The sequence below is a fragment of the Mytilus californianus genome, unplaced genomic scaffold, assembly GCF_021869535.1.
Source record: "Mytilus californianus isolate M0D057914Y unplaced genomic scaffold, xbMytCali1.0.p SCAF_8, whole genome shotgun sequence".
Taxonomy (NCBI): Eukaryota; Metazoa; Mollusca; class Bivalvia; order Mytilida; family Mytilidae; genus Mytilus; species Mytilus californianus.
In genome coordinates, this window is record NW_026262734.1 from 21,376,732 (window position 1) to 21,393,186 (window position 16,455).

The window sequence follows — 16,455 nt, forward strand, 5'->3', positions numbered from 1 at the left end:
GATATTATATTATAAAAAAAAAAGATTTTAAGTTTGGACGGAGATGATACGGCTGATGAGGATGATTCAAATTCAATCCTTTATATATTTTTTTTCACTAGGTCAGTTAATCAGAATGGTATGCTGACACATTTTCAGATGTTTCAGATCATTGAGGATGTTTTTGTTCATATTCACTTTAATGCTGGTAATATATTGAAATATACTTAAAATGTCTGAAAATATACTGAATATATAAAAGAAAAATTACAAAACTGCACATTGCTATCCTTCAAGTTTGCTTTAAAGAAAACATCAATTAAACCCTGAATGAAGAAGAAGCCATTCTGTTACATAGTCAGAAGAAGAAAATATGATTAGAATATAATTTGGGCCTTAAACTGTTACATACTAAATCAATATATATTTTAAATGATATCATTTAGCTACTATACCGACACCTGTCTGCTAGAAATCAGTTAAGGTCTGTATTTATTTTTCAACATTTAAACTTCTTTACCTTAAACAGATCTGTTAAAAATGTGTGAATTACCTTCAATAATGAGTCTTCTCACAAAAAATATGTTGACGTGAATCAAGTGTCTTTTTGTTTTACATGTATTTTGTTAAATCTAAATTTTCAAACAAAAAAATTAAATGAAAAAAAATTAAATGCACAATGATCTTTCGTGGTTAAAAATGTAAGTTTATGATAATTTTATGACATCAGAAAGATTGAAAAACTAACCATTCTGTACTTAGACGTTGCTATATTACGATATTCATTTACAGAATGATACAGAATTAACTATCTTTTACTAATTCAATGGAAAAATTAAATGACTTATAAAAAACCTCCTCATTTGTCTATAAATGTGCATCTGCTTATATTGAATCTAAAGGACAAAGAGACCTGTGCAGTTTTATTTAGATTGTAAAACTACTGCCATGTACAATTAAAAGGGTAACTGATCAGAAAGTAAAACATAAGAAAGTGTGCTTTTTACATTTTACTTTGTCTTCTTTACTGCAAACGTAATACTGTTCACTTTTATTTATCGTAAAATAGAACCCATACAAGAAACTTTCGTCGAAACAAAACTGTAATGTGATTGTTCGAATGTCATGCAGACAATAGTCTTTAAAGCAAATCTTGAAATGAGAACAATTTTATATTAGTTAGCTAACGATCAAGTTAATTAATAAAAAAAATAAAGATTTACTTCAAGCACGTTGGTGAGAGGGATATACTTGTTTTGAATAATATACTGCTTCTTTAAAATTGCATTTATAATTGGAACAAACCTTTTGCAGTGGACATTTGCAGTAGATGGAGAATATCATGTTGAACTTAAGTTGGTAGACTTTCAATGCAACACAAAACAATGTAAACATATGAAAATATGTTATTCATATGAAAAGTAAGTGATGAGTTGTATGCTTATAACTCTAAATTAGGAAAATGCACACTTTGTTAACGACGCTACCCGTCGAACCTTACAGGGTACAGTCTATGGACACTATTTAATTCTGAAAATGACAGGATTTGATTACTTCAATGAGACAAATCTTATGTTTTTTAAGTGTTATGACATCTTGTATATTTGCGTGTTTGAATAATTTGCAAACATTTTTATAGATTTTATAGTATTTATTAAATGCTAGAATATGATGTAAATAGTTATCAAACGAGTCAAGGAATATATCCCATGTAGCTATATTTCGTCAACTGATACATGTATTTATTTGTTAGTACAATTAATTCAATGATCCTGCCTGCCTGAATTGAATTCATAAAGAATTTTCATTTTGAATAATTAACTTTATACACATACCTTGTGGCTATATCAGTATATCATCAATAACATTTCATAATATCACACATTTGTTATATATATATTGAAATTGATGAGATTTAAAAAAAAATGGATTTCCTGTAATTTTAAAAGCTGGAACAAATTATTAAGCTGAATATCAAGCTGAGTATACTGCTTCTTTGGTTGTTTATTTTAATTAACAAATAAGTAAAAAAATATGGTTGCATCTGATGTTACCGAAAGAATTTATAGATTTATATGTACGGTCTTTTGATGGTTTACCTTTGATTGTGTGAATTTTGCTTGTCTTTAGATGTGTATTCTTCTTTTTAACACTGTAGGTTTTGTAATGAAGGAAGTCTTTGTTTGCAGTCTTTCCCCTTTAACGAAGAAGAAATAAACATAACATCTGCAATGAACGGTCATACAAACTTTAACGAATTCGCTGCACACAAAGACATGCAAGTATGTTATATCAACTTACAATGCTGGGTTTTACAAAATCAAATATAGGTAAAAGAAAATAATTTGTCAATTATAAGGATGTTTTGGGGAGGGGTGTCATAAAATACAACTTTCGTAATAGTATTCGGACTAACGTTGTAATCTAATTTAATTGTTCAAACAGCACAAGAGCAATAAAATTTGTTCACACGTTAAAATTTTGTTAATGTAAAAACGTCTGCAACTTTGTCAAGATTTTGGCATTACCAACTTGATCAATAATGGTTTAACGGAATCATTGTAAAAAATTCATTGTTAAACAAAGAGTAATGAAGGTTTGATTGATTAATGGTTGCTTATTGTCCAGTGGTAAAAAGAGTAATTGAGAACAAATATTTAAATAAAAAAAGATTTAAAAAGCTAGGAAAAGTACGACGAATATGCTCACTAGAGATGATCATGGTGGATCGTTTTTAAAATTCAGCGGTTAATTAAATGCTTATTCAGGACAAGATAATAATACGGTATGACAATGAACAGCCTGACGGAGAAAAAACAAATACCAATTTTGGAGTCTTTGGATAGACCCGACCAGAGAACAAACCAAAGATCTTCAGTCCTAAAAACGACCACGCTACTGCCAATCTACTAAAGCGGTTTGGTAACTAGAGATATACAGCGCTGATTGTAAACTGTTCTTTGATAAAGAAGGAATTTGAACTTCTGTATGTGCTAATTTATTAGGATAAAATTCTTATATTTGTAAAAGTCGGATGTAACTTTGTTGTTCATAATAAAATACACTAAAACAAAGGACAATGATATAATTTCAAAGAACAAGAAAAAAAAACATGTTTGATGCAGATACGATTTCGTGTTATGTATATGCGTTAAAACCTTGTTAAACGTTATATATTTTTATCTTTAAAAGGATTCCCCGAAAATATTTTATGTGATACTTAACCAACAAGACAAGAAAGAAAAATATTGTGAAGAATCTAGAAATAAGTCTGGAAATACTTTGTTTGTTCACCTAAAGAAAGTTCTAAAGGTATTTTATTTTTTTTTTTTTTTCAACTAAGAAAACGACCATTATAAATCGTTCAGGATCCAACAATCCAACTCACGTTCATTCATATGTTTTACGGTTGTATTTTTTCATGATTAAAACTTTTGAATCATATTGCGGACGATAAAGAAACAGCAGAAGCTGCTTCCCTGTTGACAGATCCTTGGAAGAAAGATATTAATTTACCAAAAACATAAAGTCGTCAGATGATATCTTTACTTCATTGATATACACTTTTAGAATATATGGATACATCTCGATCTTAACACCATTGATCTGTGAACATTGGAAGATTAATTATTGCGTTCATACGGTAAGCTGTAGTTGTTTATATGGTGAATATTTGTCTCATTGTAAGCCTGGTACCTTTTGATAGCTATTATTTGTGTGTGTCTCTGTCCTGTATGTTCTCCCATTTATTTGTTTTGTAGTCTTGTCATGTAATCTTGTCATTTTAATGTTATATTTAACATTGCTATAAAAGCGGGAGGTTTGGCTAGCCACAAAACCAGGTTCAACCCACCATTTTTTCTTAAAATGTTCTGTACCAAGTCAGGAAAAAGGCCATTGTTATATTATAGTTCGTTTCTGTGTGTGTTGCATTTTAGTGTTGTGTTTCTGTTGTGTCGTTGTTCTCTTATATTCGATGTGTTTCCCTCAGTTTAAGTTTGTAACCCGGATTTGTTTTTTTCTCAATCGATTTATGAATTTCGAATAGCGGTATACTACTGTTGCCTTTATTTAGCGTACCACATCTCCATATTTTCTTAATAGATCACAAGATGACAAAACACATTTTGAAGTTCATGCAAATTAATGATAAACACCACCGTATCAAATAAAGCTTGCAGTCAATAGAAGCAAACACGCGCATAGTACTCAAATCAAGGTAACAATAGTTAATCGATGTATAAATCTCATAAAACGACTAAGAAGACAAATAAAGGTTACTTACAAAAACTGAGGGAATTGCACAAGGAAAGGATCGAGAACAGATGGGTTGACAGGAACCTGACATGCATGCATCACGCGCCATGTAAATTAACACTAAGTCCTAATATCACGATCAGGAATAGAATACAATTTGTCGTCTGTTCTGGTATCTCAATATCTTGCGCAATACGGTATTATCACCTTTCCACAGTTAATATCTTCAAATTTAAAAAACTCAGCAAGCCTTGCGTTTTTAATTTGAAGTTTATACTGCTTCGAGTTGAAAAATATTGTATCGCACTCGATTTATGACGAGTTTTCTTGATCTTTTCCTATTTGCTATTGTGACGTCACAAAACAAAAACGAACACGCCTAAGATGTCATATAGACATACAACATCTGTTTGCAGATCATTGAATAACATAATAAAGCTTGTCTACATATCGTCTAAAAATCATTAGAGAAAGAGATTCCACCAGCGTATCTCGCGCAATACGATATTGCACCACACTGAACTTTTAAATTGACAAGTCTCGCGTTAAAAATTGAAAATGTAACTGTTTAAGTGGAGTCACTTCGTATCACACTCGATGCAGTGGGAGATTCCACATCTCTTTCGATGTCCAGAATAAGGGTGTACATTATCTTATTGAAAAAAAATTAAAACAAAAACAATTGTCCTTTTTTCCTCTATTGTGACAACACCGAATTAAACTTTTCCTAGAATGTATACATGCCATAAACCACATGACTTGTTCCCTATTTAGAGAAGGATCTGCATATTCTTCCAGACTACCTGAAGTCAGCTTGTTTTTGTGGAATGTTGTTTGTCTTTTTGTTGTCTTTTTGTTTTTTTGCCATAGTATTACTAGTTCATCTTCGACTTTGAATGATCTTCGATTTTTCCCTCTTTGTTGCCGTCGGTATCTATTTTAGCCTTTAACTATAAATAAGCGAGTTGATTTTCAGTAGAAAACCGCAATAACTAAAACCAATACATTATTTGTAGCGCGTACAAGAAACACTTTGCGAATTAAACGTGTATGATGCACACCACAACTTGTGATTAATATTATTAAGATTATTTCATTAACCACTTATTTAAAATTGATGGGAAAAATACTTGAATTATTCTGGTACTTTTTTCAAAATGATTTTACTGTCGTATGTTACTATTTAGTCAACTGATTGCGTTTACAAATGGGAATGTTGCAATCTCTTAAAATTATTTAACCCTGCTACATATTTTGGATAATTCAATTTGTTGTCTCATTTCACATCTTAATGATTAGTTTACTTTTTTTCTTATTTGGAGAATTTTGGCATTTATAAATCTTTTTTGTTTCTGCTTCTAAGATTGGACAGATTTATAGCTTGGTATACTGTGTAAACACATGCCAACTGTTGAAATATGTCTATTGCTTTATATGTTTCTGTTTGTTAAATTTTTTGTCTTTGGGTTTCTGTCTCATTTACGTATGATCGAAATCTCGTTTTACTCATGATTTATTAATACATGAAGATTTAATGTATATTCCAATGACACACCTACCTGAAAAAAAAATGTAAAAAGACACATGTGTCTGTTACCCGATCTTAAATTACGTTTCTTTTTTTAAATTATTGTCTTATAATCTAATAATCAATGTGGTCTCAAATAAGGAGTTTGAAAATGACATATTCTTGATTTATAAATATTTGGATTACTCGAGAGAAAATTTTTACATGCATTATTTTTTTTTTTCAAAATTATTCATATTTTAGCTGTTAATATTGATACAAAAACCATACTATTTTTTTTATTTTAATAAACAATACTGTTTTTCCTTTCTAAAATGTAATTTAATATCAATTTCAGGAAGGATTTGGTGATAGTTTTATCAACATTGAACTGCAATCTGTCTGTAAAAATACGAACTGTACAGGAACTTATTGCCAAATATGTTGTAAGTTACTTGAAAACCCTAGAACAAACTAGTAAAACATAAAAAAAAAAATTATTGTTAACAAATATGCCTCAATGTCAAACGAATACTAGGGATTGTAATTAATGTATCAGTCAGTTCAATTTCAGGAACCTTTAATCAGACACTCTGTAAAAAAATCACGGCCTATCAACAGTCGTATAAATGTAGAATAAACGTTAAGGTAGCAACAGCACAACATCATATCTGCCCACACATGAAAAGTCAACAGCGGTTCGTTAACGATATATGAAATTACGGCTGATTCGTATGGACAACTTAATTGTTCCGAGTCTATGGAACTCGCGAATAAATTCAACAATTTGAACCAATACCTGATGACCCACAAAAGTTCAAATAAAAGCACACAGTGATTGAGCATATGCCTGTTTGACAGCCACATAGAAATGTAAAGAATTGATATGTGCACATTGGAAATTGACATCAAAACGGTCCAAATAATAAAGAACAATACTACAGCAAAGATTTTTGGCAGCTAAATGATTCTGACTAATGGATTTATTATTCCTTCTTACATACAACATATGATATACTGTAAGTTAAGATCTATTTGAATAGTTACATTATTTACAAAAGACTTTGATCATTTTATGTAACATAAGACACGAAATAGATATTCTAAAAACATATGCTAATATAATGCATTAATTGAGCCTTATAGTTTTTCATCTATGTTGGTAAGGACTGCAATTAAACGTTAACGAAATGTGTGTTTTGTTTTTGTTTAAATAAAAGTAAGAATATGTGACAGTCAATGAGAAGGTGTGCAATTACAGGTCACAGTACGATTTTCAATATAAAATAAGGAGACGACTATCTTTTAGAGTCGAAATGACCTGAATTTAAACATCTATAGTTCACCGTGCGGCATTTAATGACTCAGAGCATTGGATGCTTCAGCAATACCCGGTAAATTCATTATCAGTGCTATAAATTGTGGCTGCTATGCTTCAAATTAAGTGGACTCGTGTATGCCATTTCAATTCAACAATTTTTAAGACAATTTAAACTTAATATCCTTATATGAATTAGAACTCTTGTTTTCGAACTTTTCAACGTGAATCAGTTTACAAAAATAAATGTCGTGCAATTTCTTGAACCAAATGATAAAAAAATTGAACTAATGAGAGTTTGTAACTCATATATCCTAGTGGTTTTGTAATTGAGGATATTACTAAAATCAAAGGTCTGCTTCATATCTTCATCTTTCCCTCTATATTGACACAAATGGACGACTTCAAATAAGAATCTATGACAAACGAGATGATTTCAACTTTCCAATTGTCAACTCACCATTTATCAGCATTAGCATACTCTCTGCTCTATCGTATGACGTTTACATAACTCAGTTAATACGCTCGTGGTGCATGTTCACGGAGTACGGATTTCATTAAGAGGGATGTGCTTCTTACACAAAAATAGCTCCAACAAAAAGTAAAATCACACAAATACTGAACTCCGAGGAAAATTCAAAAAGGAAAGTCCCCAATCAAATGGCAAAATCAAACAAACAAACACATCAAACGAATGAATAACAACTGTCATATTCCTGACTTGGTACAGGCATTTTCTTATGTAGAAAATGGTGGATTGAACCTGGTTTTAAAGCTAGCTAAACCTCTCACTTATATGACAGTCGCATATAATTCCATTATATTGACAACGATGTGTGAACAAAACAAACAAAAACAATAGGTAAAAATGTCACAAATAGGGGTAAATAGTCTAATTCGGTAGGTCACATTCGTGAAAAGGGAACGGGATTGTAGTTACGACATAAGGAACATATCCGATATCATCTGTGAAACGGATATTCCATAACGGTCAACCAACTCGTGATGGCGTCCGTAAAATGTACAAAGTGATGATTTCAACTTTACCATTTGGAACTCTTGGTTTAAAAATGAAAATTCACAAATGGGAAGCTGAAATCATCTCTTTTGTCGTAAAGTTTTGTTTTCAACCGACCCTCATAGTCAATTTCTAGATATAAGTCATAATCAAATGGCAAAATCAAAAGCTCAAACACATCAAACGAATGGATAACAACTGTCATATTCCTGACTTGGTACAGGCATTTTCTTATGTAGAAAATGATGGATTGAACCTGGTTTTATAGCTAGCTAAACCTCTCACTTGTATGACAGTCGCATCAAATTCCATTATATTGACAACGATGCGTGAACAAAACAAACAGACACAATAGGTAAACATGTCAAAAATAGGGGTACAACAGTCAACATTGTGTTATCATCTTAATCACTATAAAAACAAACAAAAGTATGGTGACAAATGATTGAAATCGACACTATTAAATTTTACGGTCACCATCACGAATCGATTAACCGGTACGATGTGTCGGTGTCTCAGCTTGCGATCGTGTTTTCATCTTTATCTTTCACTAACATATTTTAAAGTTGGATGTCAACCTTTCCTGATCCAAATATGTCTATCGCAAGAAACACAGACATAAATATTTACTTTAATCACAGGCGTCCAGTTAAAGAACTCATTTTCTTTTTTTACTGACTTATGAGACATACATATGTACAATGAACATATGTATTTGAAATGTGTGAGTAAACGTATTTTAAATTGGAATTGGTTTCAGATTAAAAACTTTTTGGTCAACGGGAAATAACCAAATTCTAAAAAAATGTCTTCGACCATAGGATGTGCATAATAAGTACGTGTTTGTTCATCTCTTTGAATACGTTCAGTATGTTTACGTTATGTCACTTATATCAGATACCCTAAATTTGACTCAATTGTCTATATCTACAAACAACTAAAATATAACTTGATACATAACGTAAATTTATTTCTTCTAAACACGCCGAGAGAAAATCTATCAGTAAAGAAATGCGAATAACTTATATTGTCGCGTTAACAAGATCAATTAAACACCTTGATTAGCAAATCACTACATTATTGTGCATAGAAGTTGCAATAATCCAACTTATCTGATTTTGAAGCCTATCTACTTTTACACCTGTTTCGTATTCGTTGAGGGCATTTTTTTACTGTACGTAGAGGTAGCTTATATTTTCCTCATCATTTAGATATGTTATTTTGGACGTTCATTAGACTGATATAACAATCAAGAGATGTAGTATAATTGCCAAAATTACTAAAGTTCAAATGAAGTGGATGTAAGCAGTTATAGGTAACCGCACGGCCTTCAACAAAAACCCATATCGAATAGTCGGCTATTAAAGGCCCCGACAAAAAAAAATTAAAAAACAATTCTATTAAGAAAACTAATAGCCTAATTTATAACAAAACAATTTACGAAAAACAAATATGCCAGACAGGAACCAACAACAACCACTGAACTACAGGTTTTTCACTTAGAACAGGCACTTAAAGAATGTTACAGGGTTAAACATGTTTGAAGGCGGCAACCTTCCCCTAACCTGGGACAGTGGCGTAACAGTACAACATAAGAACAAACTATAAAAGTCATTTGAAAAGGGCTTCACTCCTTAAATCGATACAAGCAGAAAAATATCTAACAAAACACAAACCGGACGTGAAAGGGTGTTTATGCATCCCTCACAACAGAAAGGACACAAAAAACAGATCTGAAAGTACTCAAAGTTACTGACAGCTAGTTCAAACCAAATAACAACTAATAAAAAAAATAATGTATCTAAGTTTACAATATCAATCAGTACACATCCAACATTCAATGGCTTTAGTGTAAAAACGTCATTAACAATCAGAGAAAAACATGACGTTGTGCAATGCCAAAGTATAGGTATCGACAGATTGTAGTACTGTCATGTGCATATGTATATAAGTCTGCTTTTATATTATAAATGCCATAAATACGATTTATTGTAGATAATACTCCTCCAATTGTTAACATCTCTGCTAATGAGTCTGTTGCTATCAATGATACAGTGACGCTCACTTGTGGTATTTCACCTATGACTAAAGATACAAAGATCTTATGGTTCGTGAGAAATGGAACCTTTTCTAGAACGATACACAACAGTGGAAAGTACAAGGTAACAACTAGCATGTCAACGAAATCGTCATTACTAACTCTATACTCAGTACAGCTGGAAGATGAATTGAATTATACCTGCCAGGCAACAAATGTCATACAAAAGGCGGAGAGTAACCCAATGCAATTAATTGTGTTTGAATGTAAGTTATTCCGTAAATTCATTTAACAGGTTACAAAAAAGCATATGATGTACTAGTAATGAATACTTTTAAATAATTCCTTTATATCGAGCTGTAACCATTTAGAAGATGAATTTTACATTTTCATTATTATAAAAGTGTGTACAGATTTCTTATTTTTTTTTAGACAATTGATCTTTAAACAAAAATTAGTAGTTCTTAAAACTTAACCGGAAAATAATCTTGTTCACAAATAATTACACCTTCAGCTCACAATCTATCCCTTTATGGTGGTGTATACTTTAAAAGAGGTATGAATAAAATGAAATGAAGAATAGGGGAAGGTAAAACGCAGTGACAAATTTACCCGACACATTAAATAGCAAAAAATAACAGTAACTGTACTGCCCGAGTCGATCGTTTTACCCCTTCCTTAACAAATCAAAGAAGTTTAAAGTGATTATTTTAATATTGAATATGAAAGTTCTGCCATCAATATTAAAATTCAGAAAGACCAAAAAAACTCAAGATAAAACAAAGTATTGGCAAAGTTCAGATAAATATGTATAATAAAAAGTATAGTAAAAAGTAAACTATAGTATTATACATATTTTACATAAAAGATTAAACAATGAAATGATTTAAGCATTATTTTTTTTTCAAATCAACAGATCCTATCGCTAAAGTATGGAATATTTCACCGGCTAAAGCTGGAACTAACATTACAATACAGTGTGACGTTCCATCCTCGTCTAAAGCAACAGGTGTCACCTGGCGAAAAAATGACAGTATCATTAACATTACAAACAATGATAAATATGGTGGCGGAACCTTATCCTCTCCTTCGCTGGAGATTTTCTTTGTACAAATGATAGATGAAGGAAATTATACATGTCAGGCAACAAATCCGATAGGAACAGGTAGCCAAACTGTCTTCTTGGCCGTTTTTTCAGGTACATTATTATTATTATGAATAGCATATCATTTTGGGTTTTTTTTCCTCAATATTTCATCCGTTGCAAATGTTTAATCATGATCAGCATTTGATACTATTGTAACACTATATTATCTAATTACTTCAAGAAAATACCTAAGTTGTTCTAATCAAATGAAGTTTGTCATTCAGTATTTCTCCAATCACGTGGACAGAATTACTCTTAGTTTGGTGCTAGTACATAATCATTTTGAATTCTTTGTAAAACAGTTAATTTGCTTACCGCAGATATGATTTAGCACTATAAAAATACAACAATCAGATAAAACATGTCTATTACTTTGTATATATCATGTGATGAAATATATCAATATCAATAATTGATCGCTCTCTTATGCGTCTATACCCTGCTTAATCATTCAGAGTTGTTAGTTTACATCTTCAATGTTTTTTTTCTGATATCTATTTTTGTTGTTCACATATTTTACTTATCTACCAAACACTTTTTCCTGTTTCAAATTTCTGCATACAAATTCTTGAGGTACAGCTTAATTTCATGCTGTCTGTCCTGAACTGTTCATTGCTTTGTTGCACTTTAGTGTTCATGTTGTTCCTTTGTTTTCTTCTTATAGTTGATGTGTTTCCCTCGGTTTTAGTTTGTAAGCCGGATTTGTTTTCTCTCAATCCAATCCATTTATGACTTTTGAACACCGGTATACTACTGTTGCCTTTATTTATGAGAAATATTAAGAAAAAACACATCAATAGGAATGCCCGATTTGCAAATCAGAAAATGATTTTGTTCAAGCTTGCTATGTATGCATTGCTAGCAGCATGTAGCAAATGTATAGTTTAGTGTTGTGTTTCTAGACGTGTTGACCTTCAATGCTCTTCAACTCGGTACTTTTATTTAACCTTTAAAGTCTTTTGATTCGAGCTCCACTGATGAACCTTTTTGAAATTTGTCTCAAAAATCACACCTTTTATTGTTATTTCTTTCCTGTTTTATGACGCTTTTATTTATCAATAGAATAAAAAATATATTACTATCATAGAACTGTGTGCCATAAATGAAACAGTGTGTATTATAGTATTATAGTTTTATAACAACAAACCAACTTTGATTCAAATTAATGCTTGTAACATTTTCCTTTCTTGTTAACAGATCCTATTGTAAACATATCCAATGAAACTGCTAAAACTGGAACAAATGTAACCATATCTTGTTATGTTCAGTCGTCAACTAAATCAACAAATATCACTTGGCTAAAAGATGGTAGTATTATAGACATTACAGGAAATGCGAAATATGGTGGAGGAACCTTTTCATCTCCATCCCTCGAGATATACTATTTGCAATCGGAAGATGAAGGAAATTATACATGTCAAGCATCAAACCTTATAGGAATAGGGAAGAGTCAACCTGTCTTCTTGATTGTTTTTTCACGTACGTTATAAATATTTTTATTATCAATATAATTATGATTTTTATTATTATGATTATAATTATTATTATTATTATTATTATTTTCATTATAATTGATTATTATTATTATTATTATTGTTATAATTAATATTATAGAAAAGGTTATTGGGAGTGCCATTTGTCCATTTTGACATTGCTTTGATAATAATTCATATCGTGTATATTTCTCAGTTAATACATTTTTAAAAAACGAAAAAGACAAAAAGACACTCAACAGTCTACAAAACACTACATAAAATTCTTTAAACGAGCAATACGGATACCAAAAAATCCGGGGTGATATCAGGTGCTCCGAAAGAGTAAGCATATCATGATTCACCAATATCATCCCGTGGTGATGTTCCTTGTAAGTACAAATTCGGTATTCAGTCTCATTCGGTGAAATCACCATCGAGGAAAAGAGGACGGGGAAAATGACTACGACAATTGAGAAGTATCTGTTGTCATCTGTGACACAGATATTCCATAACGGACAGCAAACTCGTAATGGCGTTTAAAAGCTTCCGAACGATGACGTCAACTTTACAACTAAGAATCCTTGCTTCAATAGCTTCTTTATAAATGTTGTAAGCAGCAACCTTTTATCATTGAAATTATGATCAGAAACAAAGGTTCTGATTGATATTTTGTTTCTGGCAAAAATGGTTTATTTAACAGTAGAAATAGGCCTCGGGTTTTGAACTATCTTGTGGAAAAGCTTGTAGTATGAGGTAGGAATTTTGTGTCTTTTTTAACTGCTCTTTGTGCTTAGTATCTATCTGAGGCGGCAGTATCTTTTCATCCCCCACCTTAGCAGCACTATACCAGCTTCACCTGCATATGGGATATACAGTTCCCAACTCATTCGGTATTCAAGAGCTTGCAGCTGCTACTCAGACTTTATAAAACGTCACCAGTGTCTGAGCAGAAAGTTGATGAACCAGGGTTTCCCAAAGAACGTCTCGTCCTTTTTCTAAAAAAGTTCATCGGAAGATACCAAGACCTTGTTGATAAATATTCCGTATCAACTTCACAAATAATACATTATGGTCTTGAAGTATATATTCTAGGCACTGACTTTGTTTATCATCTTAAGAGCCTGCCTATGAGTAAACCATGCAAAATGCCAAAAATCGTCCGGAAGCAAGTTTTGAAAATTAATGATATGTGACATGTATCTGGAAGGGTAACAGGTAGGGACTCTGTGTATACCATCAAAAGTGAAAATATTTCATTCTATTTTTAGAAAAATAAATTCTATTTTAAGAACACATTCAAACATTGGCACAAGTATTTTTTTTTTTTGCCAATTTCTGCGAAAATAGTGTAATTGTTTTTTATAGGAAGCAATTTAAAAACGTTTTAAACATGTAAATACGTGTATAACCGTCAAATGATACAAATTGGCATCATGCCAACTTTTAAATAAAAAAGATGGTACACAAAAGTCTGTTTATAAGTTTATAATTTGTAAGATAACATCTGATTTTTTTTCTTTTGTTCTTTTTATCTTTAATGAGATTGATATCTTCAGTTTCTGTAAGCTTTTGCTTTTCAAATAATGTTTTAGTATATTTTAAGCATTTCAAAAAGTCTGAAATTTCAATGAAAAAAAGGAAGAATTTCAGACAGAATATCCTATTCATTTGCAAAACAACCAATCAATACTGATGAAAAGTTACTGGTATATTGAAAATAATTGAGTGAAAAAATACTACATATTCTATCAATTATTTAACACCAAAGTTGAGCAATACGAGGACTATATATAACTCTAATTTTTCAACATATGTTTATTCTAATCCAATAAAATCTACAATATTTTACACATCAGGACATCAAAGTCCTCATTTTGATAATGTATTTAGTAGTTATACATATAAAAATATTTGTTTTAATAATTTCCAACCTAAACCATTTATTTCTGTTCATATCGAAAGTTAAAGACATATCCTTCATGGTGCCTCATTCAAAATTGATTTACCTCCCCTGAATCTACTCTTTAATGTTTACATGTTGAAAATAATATTTTATTCAATAAAATATCAAGCATATACGTTTTACAATACACAATATACAATACATAAAGACATATACTAACATATACTTGCTAAAATAGAGCATTTGGTGAGTATAGTACCTTTTGTGTACGGAAAAAAATTGCTGATATTTTAGCAGGGATAACCCATAAAGCTCTGAAGCTTGTTTCCAATGGGGTCCCTGCATGCAAACCGCTTATAGTTTCGACATACAAAATGATATTACACAAACTTATCTGACATAAAACTTCATATAAAACTAATTTAAATAAAAAAACAAATTTTATAATATAAAAAGCAGTCAGATGAAGCTGCACTATAACTCTTGGTCAAGTACTCTTTAACGCTGATTTTTAATTCATTTATCTTTTTTTATTTTTTTTTTACATTATTTGGTAACATATTCCTATCTTGTACACCATTATATTTAAAAATATCCTTTTGTTGACTCTTAACTGGTGGAACCCAGAAGTTATATTCACTATTTCTTGTGAAATAACTATGACAATGTCTCATCTTTGTAAAATTTGTATACATATAACTAGGAAAAGGATGGTAATAAATATTTTGAATATGGTTCAATCTCAATTGTTAAACACGATTTTCAATATCAACATAACCAATACTATTCAATACATTATGGTCAACTTTTGATCTTTATCCAGTATTTTTTATAAATCTAACACATTTGTTTTGTAATACTTGTAGCTAATCTTTTTGTTTTTTACTGACACCAGCATACTATGCAAAGATAAAATGACATTGAATTAAAGCTGTAACTAGTTTTTCTAGAATGTTCTGATAAACATTTGGCCTGTCTGTATAGGAACTTCAATCTTGAGTTTATGGAATTTGATGCGACTGTCATACAAGTGAGAGGTTTAGCGCTATAAAACCAGGAAAATGACAGTTGTTGTCCATTCGTTTGATGTGTTTGTGCTTTTGATTTTGCCATTTGATTAGGGACTTTCCGTTTTGAATTTTCCTCGGAGTTCAGTATTTTTTTATCTTTTGTATACTATTATTTGAAAGATTTTCTCCAGAAAGAGAATTATCAATACCCAGGCTTAAATATTTCACACAATTCTTGATGAAATTGTGTGATTGTTACAAGTAACGTCAAAGTTACGAATTTTAGACAATTTACGTTTAGACCCAAACAGAATGGTTTCTGTTTCCCCCAAATGAAGTAATAATTTATTTTCGATCAGCCATTTACTCTAAGATTCAAGTTCCTTACCCAGTTTCTGCGATATAACTTCTGGGTTCTTTGAATTTCCATTACTATACGACGTGTCTCGGTATTTTGTACATCCAACATTCATGTATTTATTTTTGATGTTTCTGTTATGGTTTTGGTTGGTTAATGTGTTATCGTTTGTAGTCCAAATAATTATAATAAAATTGCCGTTCATATGAAAATTGTTTGGACTGGCATTGTGAAAATAATTGTATAAAGTTCGAGATTGCATGTTCATTACGTAAGCGCGTCACTGTTTGTGATGTCTGTATTTGATGGAAGATGTTCGTTGTTGTTCTGCGGTTTACATGTTGTGTCGACTATTATATTATTTGTTTGTGCGTTTCTCTGTTATGAGTGTTCTTGCGTGTGTTTGTGCTGTATTTCTGTCACGTAGTGTTGTCATTTTAGCAAT